Raw genomic sequence first — 20,642 nt, forward strand, 5'->3', positions numbered from 1 at the left:
CTCCCCCTTTGTGGAGTGGGATAACTGTTGCTGTGTGCCATTCAGTGGGCACAAAGCCTGACGTGAGACTATGATTGAACATGGTGCTTAGGTGGGGAGCCAGTTCGTTCTGAAGTTCGTGTAAAATGCAGCCTGGGATGTTGTTCGGTTCCATGGATGCTGTGTTTTTGGCTTTAGAGAGTGCAGCTTTACCTGCATAGATGTGATTACAGGGACTCTTCATTCTTCCTGTACAGATATTGGCCCTTTAGCGGGTGAGAGTGGGGTAAAGTTAGCACTGAACCTATCTCTGCCAGGATGTTGGCAATATCAGTTGGTTCTGTAATGTTCGTGCCATTGTTCTGTAACTCAGAGCAGATCTGGGTGTTGCCATTAAGATTCTTGACATAGCTATAGAATGCTTTGTGGTTGCCGTTAGAATCAGTGGTGATTTTATTTTCATAGGTAGCTTTGGAGGCTCTTATAAGGGATCTCAGCTTCTTACTGAGGCTGACCAGGCAGCTCCTCCACTCATGGGATTTTACTCTCTTTTGCAACAGTTTCTTCCTTCTGTTGTACAGTTTGTTTATGGCAGGGGACCACCAGATTAGTTTCCTTTTTTTGGAGGACAGCATCTTGGTTCTGTTTGGGATAACATGATCCATGCACTCGTGCAAGTGCTTAAGTGCATTTGTGTAGGATTCAGCAGTCGTAACTGTATTGTCCATCTGCATGGGTGTCATGAAGTTTGCTACTTCTGTCTGGTTTCCTTAATGGTGGGTGGGGGCGGGATGCGGATATCTAGGGTGATTAGCTTATGGTCAGATCTGACCAACGAGGAGTTGATTTCATGTGTGGAACACTGGTCACTCATGTTGGTAATGACTAGGTCTAGGATACTGTTGCCCCCTAGTGGGGATGTGGATAAGTTGATCCAGGGCATTGGAATTTAGGAATTCTAGAAAGCGTTGAACAAAGGAGTTGGTACATGAATAGTTTTCCCAGTTAATGGTGGGGTAGTTGAAATCGCCCATTATTAGAGTTTTGTTTGAACCCTAATATTTTCCAGTATATCAAGAAAAGAGGAGTGGGAAACCTGAGGCATGGTATGGGATCTTTAGCAAGCTACAATCTGGATTGCAGTTTTGCCCAGAGTTAGTTGCACTTGGATAACCTTGGATGCATTACACTGCGCAACTAGCCTGGAGGTGTGGATCTCCTTAATGAATATGGACACACCTCTGCCTTTGGTATTCTGGTCCAGGTTATACGGCCGAAAAGTGTGGTATGAGTTAAGCCTAGTAATGCAGGGGTGCTCTCTAGAGTCTTGAACTAGGTCTCAAGTCACTGCACAGATATCGAAGTTCTCCATTTTAAGGAGTACCTCGAGTGAATGCATTTTGAGATTTAGACTTCTAGCAATGAGTAGCATTACCCTCAGTTTATGCTTGCCTGTTCCTGTTACGGTGGTGAATTTGTCATTTGAACCTTGCCTAAAAAAGGCACTATAGGGGAAGCAAGAGCCTTAGCCAGTATCCGGAATCCCAGGGGCGACAGGTGCAGGCCATCTCTGGCAAAGCCTCATGGTCTGTCGACCATGTCATCCCAGGAAGACAGATACTGGATCCCCTTAGAATGACACCAGAAGCTTAGCCAATTTTTGAAGTCAATCATTTTGTCCTTGTACTGCGGTATCATTCTGGGCAATGGCAGGACACTACTCAGGGCTAAGGTCATACCTGCCTGGGCTACAAGATCGGAGAGCTCTTCCATGTCTCTTTTCATGTAGTCCGGGGAGGTATGTCTCAGGTCGTTCACACCAAAATGGACAATGACAGAGTCATATTTGTACTTGTTGTGGACTGCCCTGACTCCGTGGGTTATGTGGCAGATCCTGGCACCCAAAAGGCAGCTGACAGTAACCTTCTTCTTTAGTGTGCCTAACTATCGAGTCACCTATGACTAGTGTGTTGGGTACGTTGGTTTGCCTTATGGGCTGTAGTTTATTGGCACACTGACTCTGTGGGATATGTGTCTTTGGATTGTGTTGGGGGGGTGGAGGTTGCTTGCGTTTCTGCTTTGGAAGTCTCTTTTGCTTGAGTAGATTATTATTGAGAACCTCTGCGAATGTTTTTGTGTTTCTATGTGTGGATTTTAGTGGTGTAGATTTAGTGGGACTATGTGATGACTGTGGTATGGTGCAAGTGTTTATCTTCTCCTCTTGACTGTCAAGTTCAGTATTTGCTGGAGAGAGGTTTACCTCCAGTTTGGCTAGATAAGTGCATCTCTCACAGGTTGTGGTGTTGGGTGGTAGAAGAAGAGGGTTGTGTGTGTACATGAGGCAACTGCTACATTCCCTCAATATGCCCAGATTCATCAGATAGACAGGAGAGAACACTGGGAGCTGACCCTTGGACATGCCTGAATAAAAAACTACTTTCCTCTAGACAAGTGAGGAAAGTGAGTATACAAGCTGTTTTTCTGAAGCAAGTGAGGAAAGTAAGTACAAAAACTGTTTTCCTCTAGGTAATGTGGAAGGTTGAGTGCTGTAGTAATTTGTAGCTTATTTAGTGCTGACAACAAGTTCTGAACAAGTGCTGAGCACGAATAAGCAAATTCAAGTGCTAAAACTAAGAATCTGTACCTGGATCTTCTGGTAGATAGGCTGCCTAGTGCTTACCACTCCCACTGATAAGCTAGAATGCTTCCCTCCAACACAGAAAGACTTGGGAGGCTCAGAAGCTTACAAGCAGTCCTGGATACAGCAAATCTGTATCTGGACTAGACTAGTTACAGGAAAGGTAGGAAATGAGTGAAAATGCAGGCTTTTAAACCAGAAGGTTGAAAGAGATGGAAAAACTGTTCAAACTGCCAATAAACTATAATTTCTGGGCCTGAAACCACTCTTGTGGTAGATAGGGTACCTAGTGCTTGCCACTCCCACTGATAAGCTAGAATGCTTCCCTCCAATACAGAAAGGCTTGGGGAGGCTCAAAAGCTTAAAAGTCGTCCTAGATACAGCAAATCTGTATCTGGACTAGACTAGTTACAGGAAAGATGGGAAACAAGTGCAAATGTGGGCTTTTAAACCATTTTAAACAGTTGTAGCTATATACATATACACTTACACACGCACACACTTGTGTGTGCGTGTGTAAATATATATATATATATATATATATATATATATATATATATATATATATAAATAAAAAAGATACATATAAATGATTTACTGTGGTCTCGTTTTTTTAGATCACAAAAACCTGGCATTTTAACAGGGGTGTGTACACTTTTTATATCCACAGCAACTCAGAATTAGGGTTAAAGCGTGACTTCTAAGATGGCTACATATTGAGTAACAGCTTAATTCTAACTCTCCCACTGCGAAAACAGAAACTTAGCACAGAAAGCCAGTGGATCTAGATTTCTGGGTAAATTTCAGTAACTGGGTAGTAAGTACACTGTCTGGATGCAGGAAAAAAAAAAGAAATACAGAGGACCTGAAGGAAAATCAGCTACAAAAGGTGATGAAAAAAACACTGACTGGGAAAAGTTCTGCAGCTGTTCAGCAAAATCTAGTGCAAGCTCCAGGCATGACTTCCAGTAACCCAGAGGAAAGTGTCAAGGCAACTGCACACACACCTGACTACAACAACTGAAACACTGATGGAAAATATCAGCCCAAACAATAAAATGCTGGAAAAAATGGAAGAAGCTATTAACAGATATTCAGTTAATGTGATAAATCTGCAAAACTCGGAGGTCAAAATGAAGAAAAGGCTGGCTGAATATCAGACTGTACAAGTCAGGTTTCAAAAAAAATAACAGAATTAGAGGGCACAGCACGTAGGGAAAACGTGAGATTTTCTGCTGTACTCGAGAAGCTGGAAGGAACAGACTGTATTAATTTTATGAGAGCACAAATAAGCAACTGAACTGTTATTCCACAACAGGAACTGTTAATTGAAAGGGCACATTGTGTGTATGCTGAAAACCTGGCTATGAGAAAATAACCCAGACCTTTAACAGTAAAGATGCAATCTTACCATCAGAAGGAGTTGATTCTGATAAAACTGCGGCAGAAGGAGAAGTGAGAGACAGCAGAGTGTTTGTGGAAAATGACTACTCATTGTACACCAGGCAGAAGAGGAGTAAATTTATTTCATTATTCAGGAAATGTTGAGAAGGAAGAGTGAGATTCAAACTACTGTACCCAGTTACCTTCAAAACATTTTTCCCTGGAGGAACAAAATTATTTTTGATGCAGTACATGCTAAAGAAGAAATACAAAAGTGTGTCCAACAAAAAGTATGATGTAAAACAGAAGGATATTCTGCTTCTTGTTCTTCTGTTAATAAAGAACATACAGAGACTATGCCAGTGAAACCTTTTCCAGTGTTTCAACAGAAAATGCTTGACAGATGGAAAAAAGCACAAGAGCTGACTAGAAGAATCAAGAGCTGACTAAAAGAATCAAGAGTACATTGGAAATGAAGCAGAGGCATAGATTGGGAGATGGGCAGGAGTACAACATGAGAATCTGAAATGTTGGACTTTCTTGGACTTTGTTAAACTTGTAGGGGAATCTAAAGCATTTGTCCTACTTCATGCCATGAATGTTTGGAGAATAAGAGCAGTAACTTGGAAATTGACAAATGTGGGATTACAAAGCAATAATTATATTTGTGAAACATGACAGGACAAGAAAATCTGGAAATACTGGACCGGTTTGTACTCTGTTAAAACTTGTAGGGGATTGTATAGCATGTGCCCTACTTCATGTCATTAATGTTCACAAACATATTCAAAAGAGGGGGAAAGGAGGGAGAAAGTTAACTGTGAGTAAACCATTTTTTCTTAATAGTACTATTCTGATAGTGCATGGGTGCATGGCAGTGTCTTGTTATTTTTAAGTGTAATGGGGATTCTATTGTAAACAGGTGCTCCTGTTTTTTTTTTTCTTTTCTTTTCCCCCTCTCTCTTTCTTTCTCCTTGTTCAGTTTTAAGAAATGTTGGTACTGCAATGCAAAAAAAAACTGGTTAAAAGATCATTACAAAAGAAACATTATTCTGTTTGTTTTCTCATTTTTGCATAGGGGAATGATTAGATTAAGGCCATTAACTTTATTCAGTAACAAGTTTTAAGAGAAAACAAGTAAACTGAAAATAATATTGAATATTATAAAGCTTTTTTCTAGTAAACAAGTGTATGCTTGGCAGTTTTGTGTCTGGTTTTCATATCTCTAGCAAACAATCTGATAAAGAAAAATGGCTTGGAGAAAATGTTTTCAGAAAGCATTCAAGTGTTTTCCCAGGTAAGAGAGCTATAAAGATAAGACAAACCCAGACAGCACTTAATATAATCACAGGCTTTACCATGCTTCTTAGCTTGGATAACCTTTGTATTATGTTATCTCAAGTCCATGTGGCTGTCAGTTTGGAACATTTGTTCCTATTAGTAGGGTAAAACTTCAATATCTGAATATATACATAGCTTTGTGTTATTAAGTTAATGGTTTTAGAGAGTATTGAGGTGTATTTTTGTTTGAGGGTTTTCAATAAAACAACAATAAAACAAAAAGTTATGTAATATGAGACATAGGTTCAAATGGAGATGACAAAAAACAACTGCATAAAAGATTAACCTGCCAAACAGTACAAGCATGTAAAACAAAACATGGAACTAGGCATTCAACAAAAACAGTTATACATAAAAGGTGGGAATAATACTTTTTCAAGAATATAATGCTTTCTGTAATGTCTTGGTCTCAAAGATAAATACGAAAAAGAAAGAGTAGTGAACTACTAAATCATTATTATAAAGTGTTTATGTCTATAATAGCTAAAAGAATGGCAAAAGTGATACCAAAATCGACAGATATGGATCAACATGGTGTTGTGTAGGGGAGGCAAACATTTGACAACATTAACAGAACAGTGACGATCCAGAGAGGAGCAGAATGCAAGAAAATACCACTGTTGTTGGTGAGTCTTGATGCACAGAAAGCATTTGATAGAGTAAGCTGGGACTTTATAAGCAGATCAATAGAAGTATTTGCATTCCCTCATAAAATTATACGGTTGTTTAGGAGGATATACGAGGGATCAGAGGCAAAAATTAAACTGGGTTGGGTCCTCTCTGATAATTTGTGCTTGAGCAGAGGAACCAGGCAGGGATGCCCTCTCTCCCCTTTGTTATTTGCATTATATTTAGAACCACTGGCAAAGAAAATAAAGGACTCTGAAATTCAAGGATATAATTGGCATGGTAAGAAAATAAAGGACTCTGAAATTCAAGGATATAATTGGCATGGTAGTCAACAATACTTGTCTCTATTTTATACCTGACAAAACCAGAAAGGGAGATTATAGTATTGTGGAACATTTTGAGACAGATTCAAATATTTTCAGGGTACAACATTAATGAATCTAAAACAAAGGCAATAGTGGTAAATTATGCACCCACACACAAATTGGTTCAGCAATAATCTATAATTATGGGGACATGATAAAATGAAGTATTTAGGAGTATGGATGAAAAATTATTCCAGTGTGGCAGCTAAGGATATGTGGGAAAAGACTAAACAAAAAATAATAACAAAAAACTGAGAAAAATGGAAGCTCCGTTATATGGATATAGAGAGTAAAAGTGTCTATATCATAACAACGACAGCTCATGTTGTCGAATGCTTAATCATCAAAACCTAAGCGAACGCTTAGAACAGCGAACGGCCACATCATCAAATTATTTCCTTGGGTGGCCGTCTGTAAACAAAATAAACAAATACACCCAAACATAGTGGGGGGCTTCACCCCCACCCCCCAACTAAATATACCAACTTCAAGATCATTCTACATTGGGGAAAGGGCAAATCCCCGATAACGCCCATGCTAATTCTTTTCCCGAAGGAAGAATTAGATGATGTGGTTGTTTGCTATTGTAAGTGTTCGATGCTTAGGTGTCAATGGTATTAAACAACCTAAGCTGTTGACAATTCAATAAGAATCCAAATACAAGCAGTTAAAATGTTTTTAGTCCCTTTAGTCTTATACACCAGTCAAGCATGTGTTTACCTATCAGAGAAGTTGTGGATAGCAACTAATAACGAGCTGAAGGATTTTATCTGGGAGAGGAAGACGGCAAGAGTCAATTGCAATAAGCTTATTCTTCCAATAGAAAAAGGCGGACTGGGATTACCCCATTTGAAGGGGTACTGCAGAGCAATACCGCTAAGGGTCCTATACATAGCAGAAGGGGGAAACTATAATTTAAAGTGGAAAGAGATGATGAAACGGGGGGGGGGCTCAAGAAACAAGGACAGACTGGGATTTTGAGATGCAGACCTTTAAGGAGAATAAGAATAATCCTACAGAATATTACATTCATAAAGTAGCAGAAAGTATTCTAAGAATTACGTCAACAAGGGAAGGGAGAAAGGAGATTCTGCTGATAGGGATAACTGCAATTTGAGATACAGACAATAGACAAGAGGGGGATGGAATTTATTGGAGAAAACTGGCAAAGGAACCAAGGCATTGGGAACAAATAACTAGAGAGGGGAAGGTAACAGAATGAGAAGATGCCAAGAACTTATTGGACTGCGAATTAGAGATTGCCTTCCCTATCAAGGATTGATATCAGAGCATAGGCAAAGAGAAATAAATAGGGGGGTCCTAAACAAAATTTTTAGTAGAATCTAGAATAGAAGTTGCCTTTAAGAAAGGAATAATATAGTACATATAAAATACTGCATGATAACTATATGAATCAGTCAGAGTAGGTTAGAAAGATTGGGAAAAGAGATTGGATAAACAATTCACAAAGAAGAAACAATTGGAGAGTGTATGTATGTCTCCCAAATATGCAAAGTCTATAAGATTAAGGATCTTTGCTTGGAAGTGTTTACATAGGTATGTTGATATCCCAAGTAGACTCCAAAGAATTGTTCCTCAGGTAGACAGCAAATGTTGGAGGTGTGATGGCAAAGAAACAGGTAACTGGGAACATATTTTTCTGGAAGTGTAATGAGTTGGCAGACTTTAAAGATTCCCTGCAGACTGCTCTGTCACACATACTGGGTAAGCAAACTGGTGTAACTACGGAAATGATTTTGTTGAGCTATGATACAGAATAAGAATTGCCTAGACATAGTAAGGCCTTGCTGAGCTTAAGCATGGTGGCTGCCAAAAAAGCAATTACTAGAAAATGGAAATCCAAGTCTAAACCAAAGTTAATAGAAAGGGTTGGAGCAAATTATATAGGAAAAATGGGACTTGTGGAATCAATACATGCAGAGAAGAAACAAGGTTTAAAATAAGGCAGGATTTGAATGAGCTATACAATGTTTGACTGACGATGGGATACATTATAAGGGATGTATAATGTTTGTAGCTACAGTTGTGCCAGCATGGTTTGTAATGTATAATGTTTGCAACTGAAATTGTGTCGGTATGGTTTATTTTAATTTATGAAAATGTAAGATTGCCTATGTAATACATAATTTAATAAAGATGTTTCTTATTAAAAAAAGGATTAGGGTTAAAGCAAGAAAATAGTTAATACACCTCTTTATTTTCATAGACAGGTAATGGCAGAAGGCCAAGCGTACAAAGGCTGAGTGGATTTGCCTTGGTTTAAATAAATTTCCAGGCAAGTCAGGGGTAGGGGGAACACCACAGGTAGAATTTAGGACAGTTGGCTAGTTGGAAAGCTCAAATAGGTAGCAGGGATATGGACAGTTGCTAAATAGGAAGCCAGACATAAATTACAGCAGAGTGCAGAAACATCATGAAAGAACGCCCAGCTACATAAAAGGAAGAGAGTGGTAGCTCAGAGTCTTACTGGCCCAACACAACAATCCCAATAGGTATTGGAAAGAATGTTCCCGCTTCCCCTAGAAGGTTTTTCACATTTTCTCCTTCCTCAGCAAGAGTTAGAGAGGGAAGGGTAGGATGTTGCAGCTCACCTCTCAACTTCTTGGCTGAAGATTTCTGGATAAAGCTAAATAATGGACATTTTTTTTTAACATTGAACATGTTTTGCATCAACATGCATTTTTCTGAACAAAAAGTAAGAAACTACTGACTGCCTGGATCTCAATAATTCACAAGAAAAAAAATCAAGAAGTTTTACAAGGGACACAGCAAAAATACAAAGCAAAATTAGTGATAGTTAAAGAGGCATGTGTTGCAGCCATGTATATGGATGGAAGAGTAGTCTTGGGGGGGGGGGGGCTAAATTCTGAAAAGGTGGGCCTAGTGGTGAGACAGCACAGGCTAGGACAGCTTGACCTTCCTTCTGGCAGGTTCTAGCTAGTATGGCAGTTTAGGGGCTCCGAACATGAGGTGGACTTTTGCATACTTCACTACAAAGCAGGCAGGCTGGGGCCAAAACTTGGGACCACTCCTCAGCCTTTGTATAAAATCTCCCTGCTGTGTTTAGGACAACAGGCTTAATGCTCAGGCATTTTTCTAAGCACTGCTCTCAGCTCACATCTGCCAGGTTAATGCTTTTTACTTTGATGATTACATTCATGATTGCACTGCTTGAGCATGCATTTGGCACTGTACTAGTAACTACTTTTAATTGCCTCAGGTTGAATTGGCTTAATAAATGCATGGTTATGAGCATTTCACACCATCCCATGTGTCTGTGGTTATTTAGTTAAGTATTCCCATGTTCATTTCCCAAGGCAAAAGGGATGCAGTGCAGTGATAGAGGATATGCTTTGCATGTAGGAGGTCCTGGGTTCATTCCCACATCTCCATAGACATTTTTGGGGCGTGGTCTGGCATAACGGTTAAGGTCTTCACCTCACAGATATAAGGCAGAGAATTTAATTCTAACCTTTTGTTATTGGCTAGGCTTAAAATGGCCCTTCATGGCAGGTAGCCTAATATTCACCTATGAACCTCTACTACTTGTGTCAAAGGCCGTAAATCAAGCCATGTTTTAAATGGTGGTAATAATGATCCAATAGGGCCTTTTTACACCTAGTCCTACTTCTCACAAACAAGAGAAAAGTATTGGTCCATTAAGTTATGCAGGTGTACATAAACTTGGGCATGAGTGGTCAAGCATTTACAAGCTTCTTGTCTCCAATACACATGTAGGTGCTAGATCAGGGTAAATTTTCAATTCCTCATCCACGGATACAAATTTTGTTTGAACAAGGGCGGGGAAAAACTCTGCTTCACATGGATGGATGAGAAGCCTGTTTGTGCTTAAGTCTTCACACTTTAAAAAACATTAGTAATAACAAATGACAGAAATAATAACATCATTAACCTGTTAATCACTCAACAAGAAAATGAACATTTTAAATTCGAAGACAGCATATGCACTTTTCCTTTATGCCTAAAATATTTGGACAGAAATAATAAGTGAAGTACATCATTAACCTGTTACTCACTCAACAAGAATATGAACATTTTAAATTTGAAGGCAACATATGCACTTTTCCTTTATGCCTAAAATATCTGGCAAAACACGCAAAGGACTGATGTAAGGTTGGCATACTAAAAAAGTACAGTTTTGTACCTACCATAAATGTAGATGTTCGAGGATCTCCATTGCTGCAGTCCTGACTAATGGGTACTCCGCTGCCCTCCATCGGCCCGAATACCAAAGGGCTAGATATGGCGTCGGTCATGGCGCTCGAGACTGACGTGGTGTTAGTATAAATGCGCATGACCGACACCATAACTTTAGTCTTTCTTGCCTCAGATGTCAGAATGCAAAAAAAAAAAAAAAAACCACCCAAAAACCCCAATCTAAAAAGAAAAAGGGGGAAGGAGGGAGGGAAAATTGGACTGCAGCAATGGAGATCCTCGAACATCTACATTTATGGTAGGTACAAAACTGTACTATGTTCGTCGTCTCCCATTGCTGCAGTCCTGACTAATGGGTAGAATCCCAGAGCAACGGAAAAAACAAAAAGGGAGGGCGGACAACTAAACATCCTGAGGAGCTGCAGACATGCCCTGTAAGACTGCAGTGGCAAACCCAGCCCTAGACTTAGAATAAAGAGGCAAATGATAATGCTTTGTAAAGGTATGTACAGAACTCCAGGTAGCTGCCTCTAGAATGTCTTTAGTAGCTACCCCTCTTAAAAAAGCAGTAGATGTGGCCGTAGCCCTAGTAGAATGAGGCCTGATCCCAACTGGAACTTCTTCACCATGATGAGAATAACAAAAAGCAATACAATGGCCAATCCACTTGGAAATAGTTTGTTTCGAGACAGCTTTTCCACGGGAAGTCACAGCAAACATAACAAATAACTGATGAGAACTTCTGAACTCTTTGGTTCTGAACAAATAATATCGTAACTGCCTATGTACATCCAAAGAATGCAAAACAATTTCCCCTTCAGTTTGGGGGTTAGCATAAAAAGTAGGCAAATGTATAGACTGGTTCAATGCCACATTAGAAACCACTTTAGGCAGAAAAGTAGGATTAGTACGCAAGGAAACTCTGTCCTTGTGAAAAATCAGAAAAGGTTCCACTGCCATGAGAGCCTGTAATTCAGATACCCTTCTAGCAGAAGTAACAGCCAACAAAAAAGCAGTCTTCCAAGACAACAACTTCAAGTCAGCCGTAGCTGCAGGTTCAAAAGGAGGCAGAGTCAGCTTCTCCAAAACAAAATTAAGATCCCAAGTAGGAGTAGGAGCCCTCCGTGGGGGTCTTATATTATTTGCCCCTCTAAGAAACTGTTTAAGCAATGGATGTGAAAATAAAGGAGGGTCACCACCATAGTGAGCAGAAATAGCTGCAGCATGCACTTTAATAGAAGAGAAAGACAAACCCTTGTCCAATAACATAGTCAAATATTGCAATGTACAACTCAAATCAGGCAATGTGACATCAAAGCCTTTAGCTGAACTCCAAAGAAAAAATCTCTTCCATTTATCAGCATAAACTTTTCGAGTACTAGGACGCCTGGCTTCCAAAAGAACATCCAAAACTTGTTGAGGGAGCTGAAGGCCCTCATTCTCTAAAACTGAATGTGCCAGGCTGTCAGGTGTAGGGATCGCACCCTGACATTGAGAAAATGATTGTTTTCTTGAGACAATAAGTGAGGAATCCGTGGTAATGGCCAAGGGGCCCCCTGAACTAAACTCCTCAACAGAGGGTACCAATGCTGACGAGGCCAATCCGGCGCTATAAGGATCATGCACGGTTTGTCCCTCCTGACTTTCAACAGGACTTTTGGAAGAAGAGGCAGAGGAGGAAAGGCATACACGTGAAGGTTGCTCCAACTGAAGGATAGTGCATCTACTTTCCAGGCTTTCGGATGAAACAGCCTTGTGCAAAACAGAGGTAGTTGGAAATTCAGAGGAGAAGCGAACAGATCTATGTCTGGAGTTCCCCAAGCCATGGTCAACTGACGAAACACCTGAGGATCCAACTTCCATTCGTGAGGATCCAACTTCCATTCGTGAGGATCCACCATTTGTCTGCTCAGAACATCTGCTAACGAATTTTGTTCCCCTGGCAGAAACTGTGCTCGAAGAGTGATGTGCAGATCCAAAGCAGTTTCCCATAACAGCATTGCTAGTCTGCAAAGAGGGTAAGAATGAGTTCCCCCCTGCTTGTTGATGTACCACATGACAGTTGTGTTGTCTGTTCGAATCAACACTAGTCCCGGGCGAAGCAGATCCTTGAATGCTTTTAAGGCAAATTGAACTGCCAGCATCTCCTTCATATTGATATGCAAGTGAAGCAACTCCGGGGTCCAAAGGTCTTGAATCCATTTTCCTTTGAAATGAGCACCCCAGGCTGACTCCGAGGCATCTGTCGTTAATATCTGACTTGCCTCTGGTTGGGTCACAGAGAGTCCCTTGTTTAGGTGACATTCCTGAGCCCACCACACAAATTCCTTCTGGATGCAAGGAAGAATCCGAATGACAGTGTCCAAATCGTGGCTGTGTTGAGTCCAAACGCTTTTGAGATACCATTGTAGCTTCCTCATATGCAGTTTGGCATTGGGAAGTACTAGAATGCAAGATGCCATGAACCCCAAGGCTTGAAGGACTGTCCTTGCAGTCAGCCTGGACAGGACTGATAGCTGTAGGAAGTACTGGTGAAGATTTCTTTGTTTGTCCGGGGTAAGAAATGCCATCTGAGTCACTGTATTCAGACTCACACCCAGAAAACACATCTCTCGTGAGGGTACTAGACTGGACTTTATTTCGTTCACAGAATACCCCAGGCATCTGAAAACTGTCATCACACACTGCAGATGTCGAAGTAGTTCGTGCTTGTCTTGAGCCAGTATCAAACAATCGTCCAGATAAGGATAAATCTGAATTCCCCGTAGTCTGAGAAAAGCTATTACTGGAGCCAGGACTTTCGTGAATACCCTGGGCGCAGTAGACAAGCCAAAGGGCAATGCAGAGAACTGATAATGCAAATTCCCAGTCCGAAACCTCAGGAATTTCCTGCAACTGGGCCTGATAGGAATGTGGAGATAGGCCTCCTTGAGATCCAAAGTCACCATCCAGTGATCCCTGCCCAGCATAGGCAACAGCTGTTGCAGTGTTAACATCTTGAATTTGAATTTCTAGAAAGGTGTTTAGAATGGATAAATCCAGAATGGGCCTCCAAGTATTGCCCTTCTTTGGCACTAAGAAAAGATGGGAATAAAACCCTGTGCCCCTTTCCGCAGAAGGAACTTCCTGTATTGCTCCCAACTGGAGCAGAGAAGAAACCTGTGCCTGTGCTTCCAATTTTGCTGATGAGGCACATCCGCATACCGTTGAAAGGCGGGAAAGTGTGAAAATAAAATTTGTAGCCTCGAGTTACAATGTCCAATACCCATTTGTCCTGGGTAACCAAATGCCAATTCCCGTTGAAAAGTCCCAGTTTTCCGCCCAGAGGAGCTGCCAGCAAAGCAGAGTCCGGCAGCCGAAGACACAGGTCATTGGGTCTGCTTCCGAAAGGACTGACCCTTGCCCTCCCCAGCAGAAGGGGTAGAGGAACTGAAAGACCTAGAAGTAACAGGGCCCTGAAAGGAAGCCCTACCTCTACCATGCCTCGACTTGCCTCTAGAATGAAAATCCGAAGAGGGAAAAGACCATCCCTTAGCAGGCCAATTCCTATTGAACTTAGGAGGCTGAACCTGTAAAAATTCCTTAACTGTCTGCATAGATTTAGCTTTTTCCTCCATTTTTTCAAAACTAATTCCACAGGAGGGCCAAAAAGAACATCAGACTGCAAAGGAGCATCCATAATACGAGCTTTAACATGCTCCGACAAGGACTGACCTTTAAGCCAGGCATGTCTGCGAACAACAGAACTAGTAGCAGCCACCCTGGAAGAAGCTTGTAAAGCATCAAAACCACACTGCAGAGAATGCTTCCCAACCTGGTCTGAAGCATGCACTAAATCCTGAAGCTCCTTACAGTCAATACCTTCAGCTAAAGCATCCACTTTACATTTCAATTGACTTAACAAAAAATTCTGATACTTGAGCATATGAAACTGACAATTCAAAGCCCTCATAGCCAAAGTAGAAGAGGTATACAGTTTTTTACCCCACCTATCCAGGGCCCTAGCATCTTTGTCCAGAGGAACTGGATTCTTAACCACAGAGGCCTTAACGCCTTGGGGCCTTGAGAAATAGTTTCAGGATCAGCTCTAGGGCTCTTAAACAAGTACTTGTGAGCTTCCAGAACCCTGTAGTATCTATCTGGTTTAACAGGGGCAGGAGGCAGAGAATCTGGGTTAAGGGCAGCCTCAGAAAACACATCCTGAACAACATCCAGTACAGGAGGAATAGCCAAGGGCCTGTGCTGAGGCAAAACAAAAATTCTCAGCCTTTTACGAGAATCAGAATAATCCTGGCCCTCCCATTTGAAATGTTCCCTCATGGAATGCAAAGTTTCAGAGAAAGAAAAATCTTCTGGAGGGGACGCAGAGGGAGAAGCATCCTCAGCTTCTGAATCAGAATAGGGAGGGAAATCCTGAAGGTCTTCCACAGAGGAATCTGACTCAATGGAAGACTGAACCAAACCCTCCAACTCTGACTCTACCCTGGGCCTCTTCTGAGGGGGAGGCATGGAACCCCTAATTAAAGTAATCAAATCCTCAGCCATCTTCAACATGTGCTTCCTAGGAGCTGGACCCTGGGGAAAAGCACCCGCAGATGCAGATTTAGACTTAGAATGGCCTCTGCCTAGAGAAGGAGGAGGCTTAACCACCCCTGAGGGAGGGAGCCACAGACAACAGAGGAGCACCCTCAACCTGGCCTAACAAAGGAGAAGCCACCCCCTGCAGTAACAAAGGCTCCCCTTGACACTCAGGCACACTGTCAGAAAGAGCCACTGAAGCAGCCAGTGGTTCTACAGGACTGACGTCCGGAGCGGACGCCTCATCCTGCTTGGACCGCAAAGACTTTTCTTTGCGCTTCCTAGAAGAGCCAGTCGTCGGAGAATCCGACGGCATGTTGTAATTACAACGTTTACCAAACACCAGCCTAGCACAGTCCAACCGACGTTTAATAGTACGCTTATTAAAAGTAGCACAAAAGCGACACCCAACAATGTCGTGCTCAGGCCCTAAACAAGGAATGCAGAGTGAATGGTAATCCCTATGAGGAATCTGTTTCCCACAAGAAATACAGTTATTAACTTTTTCTGACATCCGACAATACTGAGACAAGAAAAAGACAAAAAAATAAAATGTCCCCAATGGGGTACTTAGCCCAACATGGTCTCCGGTCTGAAACTCAAAAACCGACAATTCCAGAACGCCGAACGGCACTTGCAAATTCTGCTTCTGCTCAGGACCATGCGGCAAGAAAGACTGAAGTTATGGTGTCGGTCATGCGCATTTATACTAACACCACGTCAGTCTCGAGCGCCATGACCGACGCCATATCTAGCCCTTTGGTATTCGGGCCGATGGAGGGCAGCGGAGTACCCATTAGTCAGGACTGCAGCAATGGGAGACGACGAACATCGGCAGTAATAAAAATATAGAGGACAGCGGTTATGTTAGTATACAAATGCAAAAGTTTCTAAAATTAATATTGTGACACTGAAAATAGGTTAACATGAGTGTTCATTGCTGTCAATTTGTTTGACAGAATTAGGGTTAAAACAACACTGTTAGAAAAAAGGAGACAAAACTAGGTATACTTTCTTGTATAATTAACTTAGAACATTGATAGAAAAAGAGAAGGTGAATTAATACAGATATTCAAATGTAAAATACGTTTGTTAACTGTATGGATTATCAGCATCTACTAACTGCAACTCACCATCTTATCTCAAAAAAAAAAACGTGGAAATATTAGGGACACTTGAAAACATACCTCTCAACCTCTTAGAGCAAGAGATCTGGACAAAACCATAAATAAAGTGGGCCAAAGGCTCAAAAATGGGGACAATTTCTAAATATTTCTCTTACAAACTTACGAGGTTAATAGAATAACAGGTTTTTCATTAGCATGAATTTTCTGAAGGATATGAAGTATGAAACTCAAATGTCTCTATCTGCAATCTGTAATGATTTACCACTAATTTACCAGAAAAACACAAGTATATGAAAAGCGGACCAAAATCTGGACATTCTGCGAACATTTATACAGTTCAGAGATATGCTTGAAAAGGGTAAGCGTATCAGACATAACTGTTCAGAATATGACGCACCACACAAACAACACTACCTCGTTTAGCAAACATAGCATTTTACAAATTAGTTGTTGTTACTATTGGGTTTCTAATCCCACTAATACCATTAAATAATGAACACAACGGTTGCAACCCACCATTCAGTTTGCACAGTTCCGCTTTCGTCGCTCTACCCGACCAAAAACGTCAGAAAACTGATCCAGCCTCTGCGGCTGCGCAGAATTTGTGTGCTGTTGTTGCTAGTGCTAAGTGGGTGAGAGGTGACTGGAAGAGGGTTGTACTACATGAGCGGTAAACAGAGACTTGCTATTAGGGGCTAACAACTGTGTTATGTGGTAAACGCACTTGGTACCGTTCTGATCGAGTACATCATCTTGGTGTCTTCAAAAAGCTGTATATACTGGCAAGTAAAGAAGTCGGTGCAGGTTAACTACAGCAAATCCTGATTTGAGGGTTAGTGTGAGATGTATTTATAAGCGAACTTGGTTTAGCGATTTTGTGACCCATCCTTTCAATTTGTAGGTACTTTAAATAATTGCACATGCTTGCTGGGGTTGTTACTTTTGTGCTGGTGGTCAGCACACTGTTAAATGTCACTACAGCAAAATCGGTAACTAAAAGGTCTTGTGGTTGTGCATTTGCAGAAACGTTTTTTTGAAGGTGATGATGCATGTAACTTTAAAAGCAGCATTGCCATTGTGATGAAAGTATAGGGACCGTGAAAGCCCCACACCCCACTTTTGATCGTGTAACAGTACTGTTTGATCTAGCTACTTTAATTTTGTGGTAGGAAAACAAAATCCTTTTTTCCTCTGTAGTGGATGCAAGACTGCACGGGAAGGAACACATCTCCCACCTTTCATAATGTGATGCATGACTTAAATCATTCAACTTAAGCTTAGCTGTGTGGAAAAGTGTGTAGTTGCGGTAACAGTACACAGATTGTAAAATTTTAGACTTGCCCTAAAAGGGCGCAAAGTTTTATATAGTCCAATATACCACACAGGATAGTTGCATTTTACACCAGAAATGTATTCTTTGTGTTAGTAAAATGATTTTACTGTGAAAAAGGAGCACTAGCTACAGTGTGTCCATGCCTTCAAATACAGGATCACAAATATAACAGTAGAGGTACACTTCCTCATTTACACTTACAGCTGAATTTGTTTGCTAGTTTTTAAAACCTGATTTATTAATATGGCAGAATATTGCATATCAGTTCTGCGAGATTCATAAAGTTATGTTTCTCAGCTGCTCAAGGCTTGTTGGAGATGGTAGTTGGACATGGATGTACAGAGGGTGAACAAATAGTGATGGGAGGATTAGACCAAGAACAAGGTATGAGGCAGGACAATTTAGAAAGGAAGTCGCACTAGTTAAGAAATATGGTAAGGTGCTAGCCACAGGGGAGTCTTGGGGTGTTTCAGACGACTGCCTACATAGAATCATTGTCAGCTGATGATGCCATGTATGCACTGCCAGATGGTTCCTGACCTTCTGGTGGCCAGGTGTTTCAGCCCTGCCACTCCAGCAAATTAGCAGCTCACTGCAGAAGGGACGTCTGTCTACCAAGACGTTGGTCAACATGATGTGTGACTGCATGTTTCATGGTTGTTGGTCAACAAGTAGATGGATGTGTGTGCCCATTTGAAAGTATCTTCACATCTGTAAGGTGAGTCACCCATGTCCCCATTTTCTGACTCCCTGTCGTGAGCTAAAGCAGATGAAGACAATTGTGAAAATGCTTGGACCTGCAGATCTTCCTCATGTACACCAGTGGACCTGCAGAGTGGAGGCATGATGGAAAATGTGCCACAAGTGTGACATCATTAAAAACACACTGATTTCTGAGTCAGATACTACATACCTCATCTGTAAGACAGCAGTTCCCATCTCCTTTAACATCCCACCCTATTGAGGTGTATATCCCCATGAACTGTATGATAAAAGTGCAGACATTATTAGCATTTTCTTGATGGTTGTGAGTTTATTTTGAAAATGAAACAAAAGCCAATACCTTTCTGGTTGCTGTCATCACACCTAAGCTTTCCTGCCATTCAGACTTTCATGGCAATGTTGCTTCAGGTCATCGTAGTGGTGCTGGCATTGCTGTAGGTTATTTGGTCTCTTACATATAGTGTTTTTAGCTTTACGTACTCCTTGATAACTTACTCTTGGCTGATGTTTAGAATACTGGAGGGAGAATTAAGTTTGTGCTCTATTTGTTTGCTAGTATATTTGCTATGTCCTCCGGGTCACAGTATGTGATGTCATTTACTTTTAGCTCTGAACAGTGCTAAGCATTGTTTCTTACATTTTTAACATAATTAAAGAAGGCTTTGCGGTTGTCCTACTCCTGGTTAACTATTTTACCTCGTATCTGGTTTGGTTGATTTGATCAGGGTTGTGAGTTCCTTGTTCAGTTTACCAAGAGTGTTTTTGGTGTCTTGAGAGTTATATTTACTTTTTTGTGAATAAATTTCTTTCTTTCTTTTGTTGTAGAGCCTGTTTATGTTTAGGGTCCACCATTTTTTAATTTGGCATTTTTTTCTTTTCTTCTGTTGATGACAGATGTGTCTTTGCAGCTGTTTGCATGTGCATAAAATATGGCAGTGAAGGATTCCACATAAACAGTGGGTTCAGCAAGATGGAAAGGGCTTTTGAATTTAGCCAGGTCATCACTCTGTTTTAGTCAATTGGTATTCAGAAAATATGCGAAGGCTCATCTATTAGAAGATGCCTCAGGCTTCAGTCTTAAAAGAGAACCGCACCTACAGACTGAAAAAAATGTTTATTTAATCATGTCTTGATGTTTCCTACATTTAACACTTTTGGCTATGTGTGTGTGTGTGTGTGTGTGTGTGTGTGTGTGTGTGTGTGTGTGTGTGTGTGTGTGTATGTGTATATGTATTACACTTTTTTTTATTTTTTTAATTTATTTCTTTTTAACTGTAATTCCAGAGTCTGCCCACATAGGGTCCAGCCTAATGAACTTGCTGCACATATGTAAATCAAACGGGACTAGAGCTACTTGTTCCAGGCACCTAAATATGGCATGCGACTTAAATAGGACATGCTGGAGGGACAGATTTATCTCCCAGCAACTGCCCCTTCTTTGGAATAGGCTATCAATTCATGTGAAGCAAAGCACTTCTATGACACTGTTCAAGAGGAACTTGGAGGAGTGGATGGGGTACTGTAAATTCTTACATAGGATAGCACTCACAACCCTCCTGGACATGGGCAGTCATTACTAAATGCAGTCTTTGGTATTGACTAGCATTTCTATTGTATTACATTAGGATGAAACGGCTAGGCTTGAAATTACCTCCGGGTGGATAGCTTAGTATAGGCCATGGTGGTAGGGATGATCACACAATATAGTCCAAAAGTAATATTAAAATGTAGGAAACATTAAGACTTGATGAAATAAACATTTATTTTCAGTCTGTGGGCAAGGTTCTCCTTTATGGTCAATGTGATTGACTTGTGATCTCATTTGACCAGGGAGGAAATTACAGTTGGTGAGGTGTAAAGCTGCTACTTATTGGTAAAAACAAATCCAGGATTTTATTGCTCCTGTGGAAATACTTTGCTATCTTCCTTCTCTCATAATAGGGGAAGCCAGGATTGGCTGCTCACTCCCAAACCTCCCTGGCCAGCTTCTCCAGCACTCGTCTGCTGCAAGAACCTGTATCAAACTGGGACGCAGCTGAGGTCAGATCCTACGTAGTTGGCTTCAAATTGTGCACCAAGCAGGGCCGGATTAAGGTGGGTGCTATTGATGCTGCAGCATTAGGCCCATTCCTGAAATAGGCCCAGATGAAAACAGACGAGAATTTTCCGGAAGCTGAACAGTTTTCCTTTGCTATATTAACCTCAAAATAATTCTTGGAATGAAATTTGGAGTCCGACTTTCGGACGCCTATATACAGCGTTATTTATTAATTATTATACAGTTACTATTATTTTTTGCGCTGTGACATAACTATAACGTCGTTGTGTTTATTGTTAACCAAGGATTT

At 41.0% G+C, this 20,642-nt stretch overlaps 2 protein-coding genes across 5 annotated transcripts in view; one reads left to right on the forward strand and one right to left on the reverse strand.

The window, feature by feature from the left end:
* Positions 1–16,812, reverse strand: part of OLAH (oleoyl-ACP hydrolase) — an 891,885-nt gene extending 875,073 nt beyond the window's left edge. Inside the window, exon 1 of one of the 2 annotated variants that reach the window (XM_044067516.1) lies at positions 16,755–16,812. The gene's annotated coding sequence lies outside the window, so the exon portion shown is untranslated. The remainder of the gene's footprint in view (positions 1–16,754) is intronic. The other variant, XM_044067517.1, reaches the window with a different exon arrangement.
* A 73-nt stretch (positions 16,813–16,885) lies between these two features.
* CROT (carnitine O-octanoyltransferase) overlaps positions 16,886–20,642 on the forward strand; it is a 1,004,553-nt gene continuing 1,000,796 nt past the window's right edge. The window contains exon 1 of one of the 3 annotated variants that reach the window (XM_044067515.1): positions 16,886–17,070. The gene's annotated coding sequence lies outside the window, so the exon portion shown is untranslated. The remainder of the gene's footprint in view (positions 17,071–20,642) is intronic. The other 2 variants (XM_044067513.1, XM_044067514.1) reach the window with 2 other exon arrangements.

Source organism: Protopterus annectens, chromosome 3.part1 (assembly GCF_019279795.1).
Source record: "Protopterus annectens isolate FY-2018-M chromosome 3.part1, PAN1.0, whole genome shotgun sequence".
NCBI classification, from domain to species: domain Eukaryota; kingdom Metazoa; phylum Chordata; order Ceratodontiformes; family Protopteridae; genus Protopterus; species Protopterus annectens.